We start from the raw sequence: 17,275 nt of genomic DNA on the forward strand, positions 1-17,275 counted from the left end.
CCAGCTGCAGTCAGAGCAGGAGATGTTCACCCCTCCAGACTGCAAATGAATCGCACATGCACTGGCTGATCCCGACCTGGCTTAATTTGTAGTTTTAAACACATTTAGGGTCTTTATTTACTCACTTTTTGTCTCTCTCACAACGTTATTCCTCTCTCCTACAGCGTTCATTACAATTACATGCACAGGTTAGTGCTAGTGGTGGTCGTGGTAGTGGTTGTGGTAGTGGTGTTGGTGGTAGTAGTGGTGGTAATGGTGGTAGTAGTGGTGGTAGTAGTAGTGGTGGTGGTTAATGGTGGTGGTAGTTATGGTTATTGGTAGTTATGGTGGTAGAAGTAGTGGGGGTAGTGGTAGTAGTGGTAGTGGTGGTGGTAGTAGTGGTAGTAGTAGTAGAAGTGGTAGTGGTGGCGGTAGTAGTGGGGGTAGTAGTGGCAGTGGTGGTGGTAGTAGTGGTGGTAGTAGTAGTGGTGGTGGTTAATGGTGGTAGTAGTAGTATGACAGTAGTAGTAGTAGTAGTAGTAGTAGTAGTAGTAGTAGTAGTAGTAGTAGTAGTAACAGTAGTGGTAGTATAGTGGTGGTGGTAGTAGTAGTGGTAATAGTGGTGGTGGTAGTAGTAGTAGTAGTAGTAGTAGTAGTAGTAGTAGTAGTAGTAGTAGTAGTAGCAGTAGTGGTAGTAGTGGTGTTGGTGGTAGTAGTGGTAGCAGTGGTGTTGGTAGTAGTAGTAGCAGTAGTGGTAGTAGTGGTGTTGGTGGTAGTAGTGGTAGCAGTGGTGTTGGTAGTAGTAGTAGCAGTAGTGGTGGTGGTAAGTGGATGTTAACGGTGCAGTGCATATATCTGGAAGAATAATTGCCTGCTAAACGTAGATGTGCTTGTTTTACTTCCGTCATGTTTTTCATGGTCAAGACGTAATTTTATGTCAAAACTGTCTCATCTTACCCCACTCTCTCCTATATAATAAGTATTAGTGGTAGCCTAACTGTTGAAATTGTAATGTGTCTATCATATTGCCATACTTGGTGACCGTTTTATAAAAAGCAATAGCTCACTTCAGGCCATGGGAAACAACAGCAGGAAGGTTGTCTGGAAAGTAAACTTAGTAAAAGTAAACAACTTAATCAAATTGTGGCTTAAGTGAATGACTAATTGTTGACAGTGTTTTCAATGAAAAATAACATTAAAATAAGTATCACATTAATGCAGTATTGGCATTGGAAAAACAAGTCGTTTTTATTGAGTTTAGAGTGACATACACAGGTGTGTGTGTGTGTGTGTGTGTGTGTGTGTGGTGGTTTTATCCAAAGCGCTTTACAATTTTGTTCCTCACATTCATTCATTCACTCACACACCGACGGTATAGCCAACAATGCAAGGAGCCAATCTGCTCATTGGGAGCAATTAGGGGTTAAGTGTCTTGCTCAAGGACACTTCGACACGCTGCCCAGGAGGAGCGGGAATCAAACCGGGAACCTCCCGATTGCCACGACTGCTTCACCTCCTGAGCTACTGTCACCCTCTGTATGTGAGACGAGTGAGTGCAGTTTTCTTTATTTTGTTGCGGTGGCACTCTTGGTTCAGCTTCTCTCTGGTATACTTGATCTTCACCCCGATCCATTGCTGGTTCATGTTGCTACAGTACGTGCTCGTGATTGCTGTAAGCAAAATGTATGTCAAAGTAGGTGTTTCCGACGACCTACCCAGAATATAACGCGTCATCAGGTGGGTTGTCCATTCTCTATTCAAGGACACACTTTTAAAGATGTGGGTTTTCTTCAGATGACACCACGCTTTCAGACCGTGGGACAGTTGTTAGCACAAAGCTGACAATTGGATGCCTGGCGCTCTGCCATTCTGAGCAGTGGAAAGGACTTGATGTTGCTGAAAATGGATAGCCATATTCCCTGATGGATTTGATTAAACAAAGCTTCCTCTTTAACCCACCATGGGGTTTGATGTGAGGGGCTGTTGCATTATCCCTATGCTGTGAAGATTGGTGTGTGTGTGTGTGTGTGTGTGTGTGTGCGTGTGTGTGCTCGTGCATGCGCACGTGTGTGTGTGTGTGTGTGTGTGTGTGTGTGTGTGTGTGTGTGTGAGTGTGTGTGTGTGTGTGTGTGTCTGTGTGTGTATGTGTGTGTGTATGTGTTACGGACTCTGTCCTTATATCATTATGTATGCATGTAATATTATATTGTATGGGGGATTATATGTATATAATATGCGTTATGTATGTAGGCAGGTTGTATTGTTGTTTTTTTTGTCTCCCTCCTGTATAACCTATCTATCTCTCAGGGTCAATCACCACTCCACCAGGCATGTGTCAATGGAAAGATGTACTGTAAATATGCCAAGAAAAAATGCAATGAAAAGGACTGTGGTGTATAGAGCCATGACTGCATGGAATTCCTTACCACCTGCACTAACTAGGGTTGAAGACAAACAGACATTTAAAAAACACCTTAAAAATCATATAAGAAAGAGTGGTACTGTCAGTTAAGTAAACATAGTGGGTGATTGAGAAGATGGGTATGTGTGATTGTTGAACTTAGATTTTTAATATATTTGTATATTGTATTGAGATGTTGTTATGCTTTAAGTGAACATATATGCCTTGAAACATGATTGAGTAGATGGGTATGTGTGATTGGTGAACTTAGATATTTTATGTGTGATAGGTGAACTTAGATATTTTATTATATAATATGTTAGGTGTTATTGAGGTGTATTGTATTGTTTTATTGTATTGTATTAATTGTATTGTATTGATTTTATTGTATTGTATTGATTTGTGTGGACCCCAGTAATAGTAGCCTATGCCTGTGGCAATGGCTAATGGGGATCCGAATAAACTAAACTAAACTAAACATCCCACTCCAAACAGCAGAAGCAGCAGCAACAGCAGCTGAGGCTCATCAGACTAATTGCCTCCACATCCCTTCATATAATCCCTGTGTATGCAATGTTAGCCAGAGCCCGGTCGGTGTATGTTGGTAACTATCTGGTGGTGTTGTAATAGGGCTCTCATTTGATTTGTGTTTGGGCTCATGTTTGTTACATGAGCCAGTTAAAGCTCTGTTGGGCTCGTATTTGTGAGAGAGCTAGTTAAAGCTCTGTGGGGCTCATGTTTGTTACATGAGCCAGTTACAGCTCTGTTGAGCTAACAATTGTGTGAGCGCTGGGCAAGGCTCTGGTGGTTTAGCCATTTATCTTAGTATTGTATCTTGTGTGATGCTGCCTGTTGTATACTTTTTCTGTTACCCATAACCTGTATTGTGTATTTGTTTATGGATTCGTCACCCAGTTTATGGTGATTGTTTTTCTTGTTGCTAACCTTTTGTTTCGCACACAGGGACATTGAGGGCAGGAAGATACCCTGGGTCTACATTCTGCATCACATAGGCGACCTACTGTTAAAGACACCAGCTTTAGAGTGAGCACCACCACCTGTACTTTGTGGTGTCCGCGCCTGTAAAGGGGGGGGGGTGGGTTTTTGTTTCCTTTTGATATTTGATTTGGTGCTCACTGGTAGGTCCTCTTTGCTCTCTGTGTTGCTGATCCTTATTTGTGAAATAAATATTATTATTTTGCAATTTGTCTCTGGCGTTTTGTGTCACTGCACCCTCACCTACCCTGTCTGTGGCCTTGTGTTGCGTCTCCCCCCGGGGGTACGTAACAGTATGTGTATGTGTGCATGTGTTTGTCTCTGTGTTTGTGTGTGCCTGCTGCCTCTGTGTGTGTGTGTGTGTGTGTGTGTGTGTGTGTGTGTGTTGTGTCCCTGATAACAAGGCCACAACTGAAAACTACCTTTTAACACTTTCTGCGCCAATCACGAGTATACTCATTATTGGCCTCCATCGCTTGACCACCAATAACGAGTATACTCTTTTTTTCGATTTTAATATTCTATACACTCTCACGGACCTCAGTGTTATCATTGGAAAATAGGGAATGGAAAGCTGGCGCTAGAGAGCAGAGATGGGGCATTGCTATGGTGTTGAATGAGTTAATAAGGAAGAAAGTGAACATGTAAACAACAACAACAACCACAATTAAACTTTTAAATCAATAAAAGGTTAAACTAAACACAATGGCCCCCCTAAGAACCACCAGGGTAAACGCCGAGACTTGGATGCACTCCGAAATATTGACCGCTATGAAAACCAGAGACACAAAATGCTCTGAGTTTCGTAAAAGTCAGTCAAAGCTTACCAAAAGCTCGAGCAGTGAACTCCAAGCCCACATGACTGAACTCAAACTGGAAAGAAACAGACTAAGAAATGACGTAAACTCCATGATCAAAACTGCAAAAAATAATTTCATCAATGACAAAACTGAGGAAAACAAGAATAAACCATGTGAACTTTGGAAATTACTCAATAATCAACTAGGCTGCAGTAAAAAACTTAAAACCAGATTTTCAAAAATAAACATAAAGACTGACAACAAGCTCATCACAGACAAGCTGGATGTAGCCAATTACTTAAACATTTTCTTCACAAACACACTGGTAAACAAACTACCCTCCCACTCAGGGCATTTTGGGGTAGAACACATCATAGCCTACTACAATAACCTAGGGGTCCGCAAAGATGATTTCAAACTAGAAATGGTAACAACAGCTGAGGCCCTCCAACCTAACAAGGCCACTGGCCATGACAATATCCCCTCCAAATTCCTCAGAGACTCAGCAGCCGCATTCACCCCAGTCATCACACACATAATAAACCTCTCCATAAAACAGGGACACATACCCAAAGACTTCAAAATTGCGAGAGTAACACCCCTGCACAAAAAGGGCAGCAAATTAGACCCAGGCAACTACCGCCCTGTTTCTATTCTTACCTCCATCTCGAAAGTCATGGAAAAAATAGTATACGAACAGGTCAAAAAGTACCTTGCGGAAAAAAATCTAATCTACGAATTCTGATCTGGCTTCAGAACATCCCACTCCACTGACACATGCCTTCTCTATTTGAAAGACCATATCAAACAAGAGGTGGACGCGGGCAAATACTGCGGCATGGTCATGCTGGACCTACAAAAGGCCTTTGACACTGTCAATGACTCCATTCTGATTGACAAGCTAAAGGCAATTGGTTTTATCAGTGAGCTGGATGCAATCCTACCTGGAGGGGAGAGAACAGATGGTGGAGGTAAATGGTACCCTATCCCCCCCCCCCTCCCAGTGAGCTGTGGTGTTCCACAAGGAAGCATACTAGGACCGCTACTGTTCCTAATTCATGCAAATGACATGTCGTCAGCTTGTGACTGCAACTTGTTCCTGTCCGCGGACGACTCAGCCCTGCTGGTCTCTGACAGGAACAAGTTACAGGTTGAAAAACCCTCAGCTCTGAACTAGGCAAAATATGCACCTGGCTCGCTGATAACAAACTATCATGACACCTGGCCCTGGGTAAAACGGAGTCCATTCTCTTCTGTTCAAATAACAAACTCAGCAAGACCGACAGCTTCTCAGTTACAGTACTTACTTACTTAGGCCCATCGCTCCCAATGGAGCATAGGCCATCTACGACTTGTCTCCATCCAACACGGCTTTGGGCTGTCCTTTCTGCCTCCCCCCAGGTAGTTCCTTGTCTCTTGAGCTCTGCCTCAGTGTCCCGCCTCCAGGTGTTCTTAGGCCGCCCTCTCTTCCGCTTCCCTTGGGGATTCCAAGTCAGGGCCTGGCGTGTAGTACTGGTAGCCGGTTTCCTCAAAGTGTGGCCTATCCATCCCCACTTTCGTCTCAGGATCTGCTTCTCCACTGGTTCCCGTCTTCCTTTCAGCCATAGTTCCTCATTCTTGATTTTGTTTGGCCACCGGATCCCAAAGATGCGTTTCAGACAGCTGTTTATAAAGGTCTGTATCTTCTGCAATGTTCTTTTCGTCATTCTCCAAGTCTCTGAACCGTAGAGAAGGACAGATTTGACATTTGAATTGAAGAGCCGCACTTTGGTTGTCATGGCGATGTCCTTGGAGGACCAGATGTTCTTCAGAATGATGAATGCTGCTCTGGCTTTGCCTACTCTTGCTGTGACGTCGCCATCTGTGCCGCCCTTCTTATCCAAGATACTGCCTAGGTAAGTGAAGGAGTTGACTTCCTGTATGGATTCATCACCTACTGTGACTGTGTTGTTGGTAGAGGTGTTGATCATCATTAGGTTGGTTTTCTTCCCGTTTATTCTCAACCCAGTCTCAAGGGATGTAGTTGCCAGCTTGGTTGTCTTGTCCTGCATCTGGTTGTAGTTGTGTGACAGGAGAGCCAGGTCATCAGCAAAGTCGAGGTCATCCAGTTGTGTCCATAGGGTCTTCATAATCCAGTCTATGACTAGAAGGAATAGAAAGGGCGATAGGAGACATCCCTGACGCACACCGGTCTTGACCTCAAAACTCTCTGACAGTTGGCCTGCATGTAAAACTTTGCATGATGTTCCTTGATAGGTGTTTTGAATCAGAGTGATGATTTTCTTTGGGATACCATAATGCCTCAGCAGTTTCCACAGAGTCTCTCTATCCACACTGTCAAAGGCTTTTTCAGTCTATGAAGTTTATGTATAATGGAGAGTTCCATTCGATGGATTGCTATATAATGATGCGCAGGGTGGCGATCTGGTCCGTGCAAGATCTGTTGCTCCGGAAGCCTGCCTGCTGGTCTCGAAGCATGGGATCCACAGCAACACTCATTCTGTCCAGTATAATTCTGTTGAGTACTTTTCCCGGTACTGATAGAAGCATTATTCCTCTGTAGTTGTTGCAGTTGGGAAGATCTCCCTTTTTTGGTAGCTTGATGATGATTCCATCTTTCCATTCTTCTGGAATCTTTTCTTCCTCCCAGATCTTGGTGAAGAGGCTATGAAGCATATCTACCGCAGTCTTCAAGTCGGCCTTGATGGCTTCTGCTGGTATTTCATCTGGTCCTGCAGATTTTCCGTCCTTTGTTGAGATAATAGCTTTTTTGATCTCTGCTTTGCTGGGTTTATCACAGTTTATTGGAAGTGTTCTCTCCGCTGGTGTAATGTCCGCTGGCTCTGTCGGGGCTGGTTGGTTCAGTAGTTCTTTGAAATGTTCAGCCCATCTTCTCCGTTGGTCCTCTGTTGTTATAAGTGGGTTTCCCTGTTTGTCTTTTACCGGTTTGTCCGTTTGTTGGAACTTGCCTGCTAACTTCCTAGTGATCATATAGATGTCTTTCATGTTGCCTTGCCCTGCCGCTGTTTCTGCTTGTTTGGCTAAGTTGTCTATGTGATCTCTTTTATCCTTCTTAATGCTACTCTTCACCTCCTTATTGGCTTGGGTGTATTCTTCCTGTGCCTTTGCTTTTGCTGATCTTGTTTTGCTTGTGTTCAGTATCTCTTTCCTCTCCTTTCTTTCTTTCAGTTTCTGGAGTGTTTCCATTGAGACCCATTCCTTGTGTTTTGTCTTCTTCTTTCCCAATATTTCTTTGCAGGTGTCCAGCCACAACGTCTTTGTGTGCTGCCATTGAGTTTCTATGTCCACATCTGTGTCTTCATCCTGTTCCTGTAGTTGCTGGTACCTGTTGGTAAGGCTGATCTGGAATCTACTCTGTATTTCTTTGTTCCTAAGAAGTCCAACGTCATATCTGGTTCTTGCGCCGGTGGTTGGCATACTTCTTCAGACGTAGTTTTATGATCGTCAGCACGAGATGATGGTCTGATGCCACGTCTGCCCCTCTCTTGACTCGTACATCTTGCCATGACCTCCTGAACTTTCTGTTGATGCATATGTGGTCTATTTGATTCTCCGTAACTTGATCTGGAGATCTCCATGTGGCCTTGTGGATAAGTTTGTGGGGGAAGATGCTGCCTCCTATTACCAGTTGGTTGAGGGAGCACAGGTCTGCAAACCTTTCTCCATTTTCATTCATCTGCCCCAATCCATGTACGCCCATGATGTCTTCGTAGCCTATGTTGTTGGCTCCTATCTTGGCGTTGAAATCACCCATGAGGATGGTGATATCTTTTTCTCTCCGTCTGTCCAGTACAGCCTGCAGTTGTTCATATTGTCTTTCTTCTCGTCTTCGGTGTCGTTTGTCGGCGCGTAGCACTGAATGATGGATAGTCTGAATGAATGAATGAATGAAAACTTTATTTAACAGATTGCAGAATGGGTACAATACAGTACGGCTCAATACATACAATTGTTAAGGGGATGCAGACCTGAGAAAGACGTTTGTCTTGTTTCCATCAGGGTCTGATGTTGTCCTTCTTAGTGGTGAACTTGGCGGTGATGATTCGTGGGTTCACCGGTTCCCAACCAATGAGAGAGCGCTGTGCCTCCGGAGCCAGCAACAGGGCCACCCCTTCCGTGTGTGGGGCGCCTTCTTCTGTATGACCGGAGTAGAGCACCATCTCCCCAGATGCCAATCTCAGTTGTCCTGCTTGTAGCCAACTTGTCTCACACAAGCCAAGGAGAGAAATGTTGTAGTTCCTCATCTCCTGTGCTACCTGGACTGTCTTCCCTGGTTCGTACATCGTCCTGATGTTCCATGTGGCAATTCTGGTGGTTTTCCTGGGGGTTAAGAGGGGAGTCGGCCTTACAGCTTCCTTTCGGCTTTCACTGCACGGCGTCATGCGCCTCCTGTGTGGGAGCCCTTCTTTTCCCAGGTCGAGTTGGTTTTGAATTATCGTAGATGCTTTAGTAACGTGCTTTTTTTCCAGGTAGGGTTGTTGGCCCTACGCAAACCCATTTAACCTCTGGGGGAGGGTTTTGGAGTTGGCTTGTTAGTCCTCTTCCCACGCCTATTGTCTTCCAGGTGATGGATTGCAGCCTCATACCACGTGAGGCCAGACAGGCTGAGGGTCATGTACAAGCTGTCTCTGCACGTCAAGCCCAACCAACTCCTGCTACTGTGTATTGAAAGCTGCACTAGGCGAGCTAACCCTACCAGCAACGCAAGACAGATCTCAGTTACAGTGGGTGACAATATTGTCAAAAGGAAAGATGAAATTACATACCTAGGTTCAACCTAGAGGCAAATATTTCCTGTGACAAAATGGCATCCAATGTAATAAAAAAAGTCAACCAACAAACTAGATTCTTGTACCGGATCTCCTCTCTGGTAAACAAGAATACCCTGAAGACTCTGGCAGGAGCAATCATTCAAGGGTACTATTACTATGCTTGCACCTCATGGTACCAAAGCACCTCAAAGGCGCTAAAAACAAAATTACAAACATCACAAAACAAACTGGCCAGACTACTGCTTGACCTTACTCCTAGAACCCACCTCACCCCTGCCCACTTTGACAACCTAGGATGGCTTAGAGTAGACAACAGAGTATAGCAACTTGCAATGGGCCTGGTCTACAAGATACACTACACAACTAAGGTACCCATGTACATGTCAAAATACTTCCCAAAGGTCAGTGAATACCACGACCACAACACCAGAGGGAGCTCCACAAATCATGTTAAACCCAGATTCGGCTCAAACAAGGGACTAAACATGTTTAGCAATTATGCCACATCAATGTGAATCACTACCCACTTTCAAAACCACTCTCAAAGAGCACCTACAAGAGACTGCTATTCGAAACTGGCCCCTGTAAATGTCCTAACGCAACCCCCTCCAATGTACAATAAATGTCCTATTACACCCAATAATACACGAGACCCTCTTCTTGGGACCAAGTAAGGTTTTGTCGATAATCCAATGTACAGTTACACCCAACCCCCACCCCACCACCTCCAATGTACAGTCGCATATGGTGTCTCAGGCATTCTGTAGTCGACATGTGTCAACAAATGTCTGTTTGAATTTATGTTGTCACGTTGTTACTGTAAACATTTTATGATTGTGATATGTTGTTGTTAATGAGACGATGAGCTGTATGTGTGTGTCACTGGAATTTCCCCAAGGGGATCAATAAAGGAATATCTTATCTTATCTTACAAGCAGTACTGTATTTGTAAATCTTTGTAAATTTGTAAATCTGGTATGTCATAAATGTATAGATGTAGCAGTACTGTCTATCTGCATGTCATCTATGTCATATATGTTATGATGAATTCAAAATGGGGGACCCTGATGTAAACAAGACAAAAGTCTTTCTCTGGTCTGCAAATCCTTAACAATTGTGTGTATTGAGCTGTACTGTATTGTACCCATTCTGCAATCTGTTAATAACATTTTCAATCAATCAATCAATCAAAGGTTCATGGACACGCACTCGTTCAAATAGGGATCTAAAGTTACAGACCCCGGTACACCACAACGGAAGTATGAACCTCTACGACCGACACGCAGACTGAATGCTGCCCGAGAGGTCCTCTGGCACGTCTCCCGAGCAGGTTCTTAACCACCCGCTCCTGTTGAGTTAAGCGAACAGCGGTTGTGCTTAATCACCCACTGCTGCAGTGAGGAGGGGGATGGGCGGCACCTGGGGAGAGACGCGGGAGGAAACGGAAAAGATGATAACACTACGACGTGACAATGTGCATGTGTGATGTTCTGCTGTGTACTGTAAAACATTGTAAGTGTGTATTATTATGGAACATGCCTTCTTAGACAAACTGGCTAAATATCGGCCCTTGGCCACACAAATCAGAGGCCTTAGCTATAATTGTAGGCTGTATGATTTTGTTATTTGATAGTCTTGGGCACAGATCAAATTGTATCAAATTGTAAAGGAGGCAAAAATAAGCATACGCTTCATCCTATTCTTTTTTTTCGGTCAATTGAGTTTGGATTTTGTGTGTGAGCTTACTTTGAATATGTGAACATTTGTGATTTTTTTTCTTTTTGTAAGTGTGTTTTTGATTTTTTTGTAAACAAATACTGTAACTGAGGGGTTACAAAACCCTGACTGTATTAAAGATTGTGATAGATTAAACCACTGCTAGTTATGTACTTTAATTACTGGCCAAACAGTACATCAAATATAGATGGTGAACACCCACAAGAACACGGCATTGACACAGAAATACTATTGGAGGGTAATTTATTATTATTAGGCAACGTCAGGTTACAGAATGAGAATTAGGGTCGCGCTTGTATGGCGAAGAATATACGTAAAGTCAGTCAAGAGCATAAGTCACTAAGAATAGCAGGAATCCTATGATGGGTCTAAGCTGACGCCACCTGTTGTATAGTAGCAATTATATAGGGCAACACCGGTACCAACTGGAGACAATGGGTTCCCTCCGGGGTGTAAGACCTGGAGGGTAGGGGAATGTTCGGGTACTCCGTCTGAGTCAACGGGGAATAAAGAGACTCCAGGTACAGGAGTCGGTGCTTGTACTCCCTTGATCAGCAGACAAAGCAATAGTTGTAATCCAAGATGCTCGACAGCATTGACGACAGCTAGCCATCCCCGTCCACGAGGCAGGCCAGAGTGGTAATCCTCACGAGGTTAAATCCCAAACGATGGTGGAAATCAACGGTACTCTTCTCCGGTAGTCAAGTCCCAAATCAATATAATCCAACCAGGAATGGTTCTGCAATCGCCGGCGCCGATTCTCCTGTGTACATGTCCAACGGTTCTCGCCTAGGACTCCTCGGGTGTGGGCGACGTATTTAGGCCACACAGCCTGGATAAGTGCACTAGCTAAAGACACGACGAACCGATGGGTAATGCTACACACGGAAGAACTGTGGCCGCACGATATACAATAAATGATCGACTATTGACTTCACATTAGATTAAGTCGAACTCAACGTTACTTCATTAAACTCTGACACTTTAACATTCTATTCGCACGCGGTTCTCAATGCTCTATTTAGACGCAAGGTTGCTCACTTCACTGCACGTTGACTCGTGGTGAAGGTGGGTAAGGTTTAGGTAAGGTTTATGTAAGGGTACTGCTGTTTACACCTGCCCCGTATTTATACTTAAGTGAATATCTAGTCCCAACCTCAGTCCTTGTCTCGTATTACTACGCTGACTCTGGGCATGTTCTGACATGCCTGCAGTTGTCTTTGAACTTGCCGTTGGGGGCTTGCGCGTTGCCACCTGGGGGCGCTGTCCAATAGGAGAGCGAATATTACTCTGGTCTGTACGCAGGTAAAGGGATATTCCGTGTATATATATAAATAATATACAAAGTATATCAAACGATACATATATATATATTCAGTTTAATCTGGCCCTTCACAACAAATACCAAAAATAAACTATTCATTCAACTTGGGCACAGACGTGGTTTTAACCCCCTTTTGTCGGGACCCTGAGCTTGCAGTTGGTGCGCAGTAAGAAGGAAGCATTGAGACTTTCATAATGTAATGGCTGCAAATGACTTGTTTATGGTCAACACATGGAATAAATGCGTTGTACATGTTTATACATTTTTATGAAAACGTGTTAGAAATTGTGTTAAAAAGCTCACATTGGTAGTTATCAAGCTGAGTGCCCTACTCCAAAGCTGTCTTATTCACCACAAGCACAATCTGTCAGTGTGTTGCTAGGCTACTGATAACTCAAAACCCTGACAGCAGTCAACAATAATGGCAAGAAACAAAGCATTCCCCCGTGGACTGTATGGATTTACAAGTGGAACGGATGGCGATACTGCTACAGTATTCACATTGGGTGAGTAAGTGAGAACACATTATTTCCATTTCAATTCAAACCTTTATTTAAACTCGAAAGGCAACCGAGGTTCCCCTCATTTCCACTCATGTTGAGTGCAAATACAAAAATAAGCATAAATAAAGCAAATAAAATCACAGCATGCATAATCATAACAATAAGACAACAAGATCAAGGTAGGATAACAAATCAATTAAAACATTGATTGACAAAGGTTGGGGATCAAACTTACTTACTTATAAAGTAAGTAAGTAAGTAAGTAAGTAAGTAAGTAAGTAAGTAAGTAAGTAAGTAAGTAAGTAAGTAAGTAAGTAAGTAAGTAAGTAAGTAAGTAGGTAAGTAATATGTAGATTTACCCTGTTCCGACCAAACACAGGGGATGGGAGTGGCCATTCACACATTTAGACCAATTAATTCAAACGTACGCCTAGCCCCTCCCCTTTCCACTACGATTCTCAGTATTTCTCCCTAGTGGTTAATATTTGAAATTACATTTGACTTCCCATTTCTTCAAAGGATTAATCATTTACATTATAAACAAACAAACAAACAATTCCACATTTCGGTTTGTGGCCTTCTTCTGGAAGACAAAGGCTCCTTTTCCTCGAACCTGGAAGATTTGAATCTGAAAAGAAAACATGTTCCTCTGTCTGTTCACACCTTTGTGTCAGGTTTCCGAGAGAACCCGTCACCTTTCAATCTCCCAGCTAAAACAGATGGTCTTCAATACACAGACAGACATATAACCTAATTTGTCTTAAAGTTACTTATCATTTAATAACTAATCATTAATAAATATACCTCATGATAAGACAAGTGCTTTGACAAACTCTCGTCCTAAGGAGAGCTGGTTTTGTTTCTGCACAGGAAGCACATGTTCGGCCACTGTTCACATATCACTGTTTCGTTTTCACCCTTTGTATATGCTTAGTTTTTCCATTGAATGACATGACTCTTCCAACCCTCTTCCTTGCTCCCTGCCACGCTTTAGAAGACAACTGAGGGGAGAACACACAACCCCTAACTGGAAACTCCCCCCTAGCTTGATACTGAGGTTTCTGCTGACTGCTGACTGCAGATCCCACAGTTATTTCTTCTTCTTCTCCTTTTCCCCCTCCAGACAGGCTGAGAGACTGAGAGAGAATAGACAAGAGACTAAAGGATTACAGAAATTGGCTTCACAAATTGAGAATTGTCGATTCAGTCATTTGAGGTGTTATTTCACCTTATCAAAAGCAACGGCAGATTGTGTCTTTGATCACCTCACGATTCACTGTCCCTCCTCTGAAAATTAACATTTCCTGCAAAAAACTTTCCTGCAAGATGAAGCCTGTACTGTACTTCCCATTTTCAGGAAGGAAAGCAGTGCTATTTCAGACTGATGACCATGCATTTCTTTTACGTTATGCAATAGGGTTTCAATTGGTGTCATGTGCCCTTGGGTTAGTTGAATATGACCTTACTCTAAAAGGAGAGAAAAGAACATGCCTTTTTTCTTCCTCTGCCTTGTACTTATTCATTGTATGCTAGTGTCGTGGAATATATTATCATGTCCTTATAGATCTGTGTTGCGATATCATGTTATACAGCTTGACTTTCAGTGTGACCAGCTTGACTGGTTAATGTGTGTGTGTCTCTTTAAGAAGACTCCAATGTACTAACATCTCCCCAGTCATAACAAAGTTGTTGTTGCTTCCAGTGACTGATCATTTTTGTTTACCTTCGTCATCATATCTGATATATTATGTTACGCCTGACAATTGTGTATTTAATTACATCTGACTAGAGCTCTTGGTCAGTTTATGGCCAGACGCTACTGTGTTAACATGTTGTCTCCGACTGTAAACTGTCCTTTCATTGTGGCCACGGTGAAATAAACGTTCCTATTATTATTAATAATGACTCAGAATGATTTGTAAACGGCTCATTGTTTAGTCCTTTAATATTTCCCATTACACTACACTGTTGATTTGCCTTGCACAGAGGAGCTTAGGGATGTGTTGAATGCCAAGCTGTAGTCTGTAACGTATCTTAGGGTGACCATATTTTGATTTCCAAAAAAGAGGACATGCCCCCCCAGCCTCGAGATACTTAATGCTACTCAGGCATGCGTTGCTCATGGGACGACTGGTTGCACTATGTTTTAATGACGCCGCGCGCGCGCTCCCGCGCATGCACATAGATGTTCCCTCGCATAGCACAGACTAAAGACAGTGCCTAATTGCCTCTACGAATGGAATGTAACACATTTCATTCACAATTTTTGTGTGAATGTATCTGAGAACGTATTTTAACACACCTGACAACCGGCCATATTGTTATGCAAAGTAGTACTTAGCGAGTTGGCGCATCAGTCGGGTGCAGCGCATTCCTGTGTGCACATCCGTGCATGTGCGTGCTTCTGCCCACAGACTGTTTGCACGGCGTGCACCCCCGTCCCATGAGCAACGCATGCCGATACTCAACGTTTACTCAAAGATGCATTATTGTTTTAATATATTTAAAGTATGCCTCCTCTCTATGGATATACAATTATTATTTATATTATTTTACTGTATATAACACAACACTATCTCTCTATAACCAAAGACACACCAAACCAAAGTTAACAATCAGCATGCTTGATGATTATGCCTAGAATTATCTGACAAATCTCAATGGCACAATAATTACTTAAAAATCAACCTGTAACAAAATAATAGCTCTCTTTTCAAGTCTTACTGGACAAAAATAAATAACAAAATATATGAAATAATAGAAAATAGAAAATCCTGTTAACAAATATCTTTTTCAGACAAATGTTTTTTTTTTGCCATGTTTCAATGAGATGCAATGGTTTCTGCTGTCTCATTTGGTGTATTTAACCTCGATTCATTTTGTTTGCATGCCACCCATCTTCCAGTCAAAGTACTATTATGATTGGGAATATTGTCACTGCTCCGTGGTTACTCCTGTCTGTAGAAACACCACAGTACTGGATTTGATTTGAGTGCTTCATGTGCGACATCAATCGAGTCGAGTGGGGCGCTATAACACATTGGCTTCGGATTTAGTGCGCGCACTAGTGAACTTCGCCTCCCATTTGTTCCGACGGGTCGGTACATTTGGAATTCCTTCTGCAGTTCATCTGTAAAAGTACATTATTTGGCATTGTGAATGTGAGCTGCGCTCCACTCTGTCCCCTCTTCCTCTGTTTGTGTGTAAGTGTAGTTGTAGAGCCGCCCACAAAGCTTATCAGGGATTACGTCACACACGCAACAGATTACCGTAGTATTCTGTGCAATGCGCCAGTCAATTTAAGTATATGCAAACGGTCCGTGAAAGCCGGACATTTTCATGCATTTATAAACCCCCCCCCCCCGCGGACGGCCCGGACAGGGCGTGAAAAGAGGACATGTCCGGCCAAAAGAGGACTTTTGGTCACCCTAACGTATCTGGTTGTGTGACGTTAACTTGTTAGCATTGCACCAGCAGAGCTTAGCTTGGCAAAGAGCTACTCAGACTCTCACTCACCCATTTATTATCAAAGCATACCGTTAGGCTTATGACAACAAAAGGCTCTATTGAAAAGATGAGTTTTGAGGTCCTTTTTAAAAGCATCCACAGTCTGTGATGCTCTCAGGTGGTCAGGGAGAGCATTCCACAGACTGGGAGCGGATGAGCAGAAAGCCTCATCTCCCATGGTTCAGAGTTTGGTCCTTGGGTGCTGGAGGAGGTTTGCCTGGCCGGAGCGTAGATGTCGTGAGGAGGAGTGAGGGGCAGTGTTCATTTTGGCAGCTATTTTCATTTTAGTTTTAGTCTTAGTCATGTGTCAAGTGCTCCTTTTTCGTTTATCATATTTAGTCATCTTCGTTTATTTTTCGTTTAGTCAGTTTTAGTCAACTAAATGTCTGAGCGTTTTAGTCTTAGTCCGTTTTTGTCTCAATTTTGTCTTTTTTGTTTTAGTCTAGATTTAGTCGACGAAAACGGATGACATTTTTGTCTATTTTTAGTTAATGGAAAAAAACTTGTCAGAAGTCAGAAATAGTCAACATGGAACATCTTCTGATTTAAATTGCGTATACATTTTTTAACCTAGGGGAATCTGAGTCGGCGGCACAAGTGATACACAGGAAGTATATATGTTGGTGTAGACATGGTCCAATGTATTGTTGCTCCTACAGTATATGTTGGTGTAGACATGGTCCAATGTATTGTTGCTCCTACAGTATATGTTGGTATAGACATGGTCCAATGTATTGTTGCTCCTACAGTATATGTTGGTGTAGACATGGTCCAATGTATTGTTGCTCCTACAGTATATGTTGGTGTAGACATGGTCCAATGTATTGTTGCTCCTACAGTATATGTTGGTGTAGACATGGTCCAATGTATGCATCAAAGAGAGCATTACGGATGTGGTGACGTTGTTGACCAGAGAGACGACGCTGAACTCTGTCTGTCTTCTGTTTGCTGTGTCTTTCCTTTCTCTCTGCCATGTCTGTCCTCTCTCTGCTGTGTCTGTCCTCTGTCATATCTGATTGATTGATTGATTGAAAACTTTATTAACAGATTGCAGAATGGGTACAGTACAGTACAGCTCAATACATACAATTGTTAAGGGAATGCAGACCAGAGAAAGACTTTCGTCTTGTTTACATCAGGGTCCCCCATTTTCAATTCATCGTAACATATATGACATACATGACATACAGATAGACAGTACTGCTACATCTATACATTTATGACATACCAGATTT

This window comes from Notolepis coatsorum (genome assembly GCF_963971535.1).
Source record: "Notolepis coatsorum genome assembly, chromosome: 4".
NCBI classification, from domain to species: Eukaryota; Metazoa; Chordata; class Actinopteri; order Aulopiformes; family Paralepididae; genus Notolepis; species Notolepis coatsorum.